Below are 7,247 nucleotides of genomic sequence, written 5' to 3' on the forward strand. Positions count from 1 at the left end.
TGCAGAGTGTGTGAGGAAAATACACCTTTAAAAAACCAGCATATGCCACTGTGTGTGAGGCTAGATCCTGTGGTAGTGGGCAGTCAGTGGTTGTGTCTGTTTTACATAGTGAGTAATGGAAACTGATAATCCATCAGTGACCATAGAACCTTGATGCATAGATTGTGGTGCCTTCTTGTCAACATGTATTAGTAAAACTGAAACCATGTAAAACTGAAAATGAAACTATGTAAAGGCTAAACCAAACAAATTACATACCTAAAAGATAAAAGAACAGTAGTTATTTATTTCAGTACAGATTTGTCTATATTACAACAATGGCTACAGCTTTGTATATTATGGTTGCTGTAACAATTTGGTGCAATTGATATTTTAAGGTTCAGATTAAATGTTAATCTCTCATTTTAGAAATTATTTTTTTTATTTGAAATCTCCCATTATTGGACATTTAATATGTAGTAATTAGAATTATCTTATATAAATAGCTGAAACATAGCATGTGGTTTCTAGAGCGAAAACAATTTGGGTAACTTTAGTAACTGCACATGCACACACACACACACACAGACATAGGTAAAGGTTAGTACAAAATGAGCCTGCTTCTATTTAGGTTTTGTAAAGACTACTAAAAGAATGTAGCATGCAGAGGACATATTTCAGAATATATATTCTTAATTATTCTTAAAGTACGTGAGCAACTCATACTGAAAATGTTACAGAACATTACAGTAATAATACAGTGACTGTAATTTTTTTTTTAGTTTTAAAAATATATAATAATGATTCTAGATATGTTTCACTTACCAACTATATGACCTGTTACTGCTGCTGCACACGGATTCAAAAACTGAAACTATTCAATAGTCATGGATGGGTATGTTCTTTGCTAATTAAGCCTAAAGAAGAGATAATAAGCCTTGATGAGGATCAGACTGTAAGATTTAGTGGCATCTAGTGGTGACGTTGCAGACTGCAACCAATAGAAAACCCGGTCCCTCACCCTATCTGTCCATGTATGTACTAGACCACATGTGTCAAAGTCAAGGCCCTTGAATTGAATTGATTATCTATGGCCCCCTGGATGATATTCAATTACTATTAGAACTAGCCCGCAGGCCACAGCCGCCCGCTGGTGTTTTGCACGCACAAACACTACATTCCCCACAATGCAACGGTAGCCCGCGAAGTCACTGCGCGGTCGATTCGCGAGGTCGTGTATGGCGTCAAAATAGGACCTAATGTTTTGAGAATTAAAAAAAAGAATACATAACCAAGAAATTATGTTTTGTAATCGTTGCGCCTTTTCTCGTTCGCGCTTCTCTCGGTCTCGCTCTAGCCTCCAGAAGTTTCTCGCTTTTGACTTTTGGACCTGTTTTTACGGGTGGGCGGGATTTACACAGTCATTGGCTGAAGGAGTTAAGCCCCGCCCACCCATACCATTCTACACACACACACGATTACAATATACAACAGGGTAGTCGTAACTCCACAACAATCTACTTCAGTCTATCTACTGTGGGTTACTAAAATAGATAATCGTTAAAAATAGCTGATATGAGAAAACATAAACACACATCTTGCCTGTGTTTGCCGGTGTTGTGCCAAATTCCGACTCAAACTAAGAATTACAAGAACAGTAACACACTTGATATACCGAAGTTCACCTCCGACTACGTGACCTCGCCATATTACTTTGTTCCACGTCGTTACAGACAACCGTGCATCTTATATATCTTAATGACAGCCTGACTTATTAAATTTTTTATAAAATAAAATATAAAATAGACAATTATTACCTAAATATATCTTATTATGTAGCTAGGACAAACCTAGAGTGCTCAGTGAAATAAGTTATAATCACAGTACCCGAACCCACCCTGATTAACAGGGGAGTACTGTGATTATAACTTATTTCACTGAGCACTCTAGGTCTAGATATATAAGATGCACGGTTGTCTGTAATGACGTGGAACAAAGTAATATGGCGAGGTCACGTAGTCGGAGGTGAACTTCGGTATATCAAGTGTGTTACTGTTCTCGTAATTCTTAGTTTGAAAGGCATTCGATCCTCCTGAGTGCTACGGAAACAACCAACCTCGTACATTACATTTTATTAAAATATTTAACACCCGTGAATCAGTGTCTTTATTTGGATATAGATAATGCTGCATCGTTTCCTGTGGTAGATCATTAACAATTAGTCCTTATTTGTGCATAGAAACAACGGAAATGGCGATTATCATCTGAAGCGTCTATATGCGCGTGCACGCGAGGGGAGTCGGAATTCGGCACAACACCGGCAAACACAGGCAAGATGTGTGTTTATGTTTTCTCATATCAGCTATTTTTAACGATTATCTATTTTAGTAACCCACAGTAGATAGACTGAAGTAGATTGTTGTGGAGTTACGACTACCCTGTTGTATATTGTAATCGTGTGTGTTTAGAATGGCATGTAAAAACAGGTCCAAAATTCAAAAGCGAGAAACTTCTGGAGGCGAGAGCGAGACCGAGAGAAGCGCGAATGAGAAAAGGCACAACGAAAACGAAAACGGATTCTTCAAGAATATTAGACTCAAAATAGACTATTGAAAACATAAATATTGTGTTTACAAACCAGCTTTTTTAACTCTCAATATTAACGACAGTTTTCTCAATTACAAAACGTAATTTCTTGGTTATGGATTCTATTTTTTGATTCTCAAAACATTAGGTCCTATTTTGACACCATAGTCGTGCACCTCTCGAAATTTGTAACTTTGCGCGTGCCGCGCCTCAGCGCAATAAACAAAGTCATATTTGACGGGTTCATACACCTTTACAAGGTGGAATTAAAGCACTTGTACGTCACTTTCAAGGTCCATTTCAATATTTCCCAACACGTTAAACTTAATAAAGTTAAATATTTATACATATATTCGAAGTGATTCGAAATAATTCGCTTTTTATCACATTATTTAATGGTTGTTTATTTTCAAAACACCCAATCTTAACGTCTTCACGTTCTCTCATGTTTCGTCCTGGAATTACAAGAGTCTCATATTTGTTAACGTAATACAAGAGAACTGTTCAGTCAGATAGCTATTTGTTGTGAAACGAAGTCATTACAATTTCAAGTATTTTCAAGTACTTTAGCCTAAATTCTAGCAATTTTCAAACCTTTATTACTTTATTCATTTAATGTACAGGACATGTTTTCTTTGAAGGAAGTTTGTTTTTATCTGTTTGCCTGTTGAAAAATGTTTTCACTTGAAATTACTGACAGATCCATAAGAAAGTATTGCTTTATTCATTTAAGCATTAAATAATAAACACTGTGTTAGGTCTTGGTTCAATAGGCTATGTGCAATCATTTCAATATGTTTTAATAAACATTGAACCAGTCTGGCCCCCGGCTTGTAGCAAATTTAGTTTTTTGGCCCTCGGTGTATTTGACTTTGACATCCCTGTACTAGACTCTATGGTGGCTCTCAGTTGCCAAGCTACTTCCAAAATGATGTCTTCATCTACGATTGTGAGTAACCATGTCAAGTGATGGCCTGGTGGTAGGGAACTGGTCTTGTGACCGGAGGGTCCCGGGTTCGATTCCCAGACCTGAGGCCATGACTGAGGTGCCCCTGAGCAAGGCCCTTAACCCTCAATTGCTCACTTGTATAAAAATTTGATTAAAATGTAAGTCGCTCTGTATAAGGGCGTCTGCCAAATGTCATAAATGTAAAAGTGATGAGATTACTTTAGATAGCTATTTAGAAATTGTATGTAGTTATTTAGTCAGCAATTATTAGTTATTGTAGACAAAAACCTGGCCTTCGCTAGCCTCTCTGAGTTCATCCGCTCTTGGCATAGGATATGGATCAAAAGCTGATACTGCATTCAACTTTGAAAAGTCAACACAGAAGCGTAAGCCTCCGTCTTTCTTTGGCACTAGGACACATATGTCAAAGTCAAGGCCCGCGGGCCAGATCCACCCCGCAAATTGATTATCTATGGCCCCCTGGATGATATTTAATTACTATTAGAACCAGTGTTGCCAGGTCCTACAAAAATATCCCGCCCAAAGTCAGTGTAAAATCCGCCCCCTCAGAAGCCTAAACTAGCCCAAAGACCAAAGCGGGAGGGGGGGTGTGGCGAGTGTAAGTTTTTGAGCGGGGAGGGGGGGGAGGGGGGTGAGTGTAAAGCCTGGTTTAAGCCTGGTTTATACTTTCGCGAGTGACTGTAGCGCGTGACTCCGCCCACCTCGCGCGAACCTGCGCGAACGGTGGAGGCGTTTATACTTTTGCGAGCGTCACTGCAGTGTTCTCCGAAACGATATGTGGTAGAAACACCCCTCAAAACAGGGGAATGAACATTTACCTGACCAATTTTAATGTTGCTTTGTGTTTCAGTGTGTTTCAGATTTGACAAGTGCTGGAATTTAGGCTAAAAATGCTTGAAATTGTCACTACTTGGTTTCACAACAAATATCTATCTGACTGAACAGTTCTCTTGTATTACATTAACAAATACGAGCCTCTTGTAATTCCAGGACGAAACATGAGAGAACGTGAAGACGTTAAGATTGGGCGTTTTGAAAATAAACCACCATTAAATAATGTGATTAAAAGCGAATTATTTCGAATCACTTTGAGTATACGTATAAATATTTAACTTAATTAAGTTTAACATGCTGGAAAATATTGAAATGGACCTTGAAATGACATACAAGTGCTTGAATTCCACCTCAGGGTTGTAGAAACCCTGAAAACATGACGCGCGCGAAGGTACAAAATTCGAGAGGTGCACGACCTCGAGAACCGACAGCGCGTGAGGCCCTCGGGCGGAGCCACTGCGATTACGTCATTTTCGCCGCGCGGACCCCCCGCTGGTGTTTTGCACGCACAAACACTACATTCCTCACAATGCAACGGTAGCCCGCGAAGTCACTGCAGCGCACACAAGCGGCGAGGGTCTGCGCGGCGAAAATGACGTAATCGCAGTGGCTCCGCCCGTGCGCGAGGTCGTGCACCTCTTGAATTTTGTAACTTTGCGCGCACCAGCACGTTAAACTTAATAAAGTTAAATGTTTATACATATATTAAAAATTATTTGAAATAATTTGCTTTTTATTCACATTATTTAATGGTTGTTTATTTTCAAAACGCCCAATCTTAACGTCTTCACGTTCTCTCTCGTTTCGTCCTGGAATTACAAGAGGCTCATATTTGTTAACGTAATACAAGAGAACTGTTCAGTCAGACAGATATTTGTTGTGAAACGAAGTAATTACACTTTCAAACATTTTCAAGTACTTTAGCTTAAATTCCAGCACTTTTCAAACCTTTATGACTTCATTCATTTAATGTACAGGACATGTTTTCTTTGAAGGAAGTTTGTTTTTATCTGTTTGCTTGTTGAAAAATGTTTTCACTTGAAATTACTGACAGATCCATAAGAAAATATTGATTTATTCATTTTAGCATTAAATAATATACACTGTTAGGTCTTGGTTCAATAGGCTATGTGCAATCATTTCAATATGTTTTAATAAACATTGAACCAGTCCGGCCCTCGGCTTGTAGCAAATTTGGTTTTTTGGCCCTCTGTGTATTTGACTTTGACATCCCTGCACTAGGACGACGGGGCTGCACCATTCACTGTTTGAAGGCTCAATGATGCCCATCTTCAACATCTCTACCTCCTTTTTCAATTCATGGACGAGTCTTGCTGGCACTCTACAGGTGGTCTCAGGGTTGCCAACTTTTGACGTTCGCTTGGAGTGAGATTTTAACCTGGAGGAGGTGGCGAGTGTAAATTGTTGGGGGGGTGAGGAGGTGGGAACATAAAATGGACACAAATTAAGTATTATATCGCGATCTGTCGATCGCCGGTGGATGGCGCCAGAGCGAACTAGTAACTCATTGAATCATATATGTGGATCTGTAAATAAACTAGATTTTTTTTTGGCGTGAGATATCGGATGTGTGGCGTGAGAGCGTGTGAAAACGGTCAAATGCGTGTGTCTCACGCTCAATGCGTGAGAGTTGGCAACCCTGTGGTCTGTCGGATCGGCTCGTCTGGTGATTCTGATGCTGTGTTGGGTCATGCCTGTGCGTCCTGGTTCCTCTGAAAACAGTTTGGGTGGAATAACCTGTCGTAATTCACCCTGCTGCTGTGCACTCAGGTGGGAGATGTCTGGAAGAACTGTGCTTGCACCTCCTGTAGGAAAGTACTGCTCCAGGGCTTCCTCATCCTCCTCGACAGCTCTAATCCACATTTGTTCTGAGCTTGTGGTGTCTGGCTCATTCCATGGTCTCAGCATGTTTATGTGGAAACTCTGTAACTTCTTCCTTCTATCGGGCATTAACAGTTCATAAGTGGCCTCTCCAACCTTTTTGTGCACCTCATAATGACCCTGCCATTTGGCCAAAAGTCCTGTGTCACTGGTGGGCAGTAGGATTAGTGCTTTCTGTCCTGGCTGTAACACTATTTTCCTTGCTGCTTTATCATACCAGTATTTTTGATGTTCTTGAGTCTTTGCCACATTTGCATAGGCCCTTTTCACACTTCCGCATTTTTTCTTCCAGAAGCTCTCGTCGCAGGGTAAAGTTACTTCCGTTACACACTAAACAATGGCAGAGTCAAATAACAAGAGCTTTTGCAGTGCACCAGGGTGCTCGATCTCGAAGCAAAAACAGCCGTATCTCAGTTTCCATGGTTTTCCGGCTGACGACGAGCAGAAAAGAAAATGGGTTTGTGCAATTAGGAGAGATGAAGGGAAAACTTTGTGATACGGAGGGGAAGTACCTTTGTGTGTAGCCAGCATTTCACTGCTGCACACTACATAGCAGGAAGCTCGCGGCTAAAAGTTGGTGCTGTTCCCAGCCGGGTTCAGTGGAACAGTTCCTGTCCGCATTTGAAAGAGCAAGCTCTGGGCTGGGAGTACACGTTCGTGGTTCGTGGTGGACGTACGTCTACTCCCAGCCCAGAGTTTGCTCTTTCAAATGCGGACAGGAACTGTTCCACTGAACCCGGCTCTGAAACTAGCTCTGATCCGCTAGCATCTAGCTCATCTAGCTCTGACCATCACTTTGCTGTCGACTATATTGGACACTGAATAAACAACAACACTTAATAACTTGGTGTGTGTCATGAACTTTATTGATACTGATGTAAACCAAACAATCAATAGCTGACGTTACTCGGCTTGCTAACCTAGGTAGATATTGTGAACTAAAGCTGTCAGTATCATTCGTAATATTATAATATAT

This window comes from Brachyhypopomus gauderio, unplaced genomic scaffold (assembly GCF_052324685.1).
Source record: "Brachyhypopomus gauderio isolate BG-103 unplaced genomic scaffold, BGAUD_0.2 sc93, whole genome shotgun sequence".
Lineage (NCBI taxonomy): Eukaryota > Metazoa > Chordata > Actinopteri > Gymnotiformes > Hypopomidae > Brachyhypopomus > Brachyhypopomus gauderio.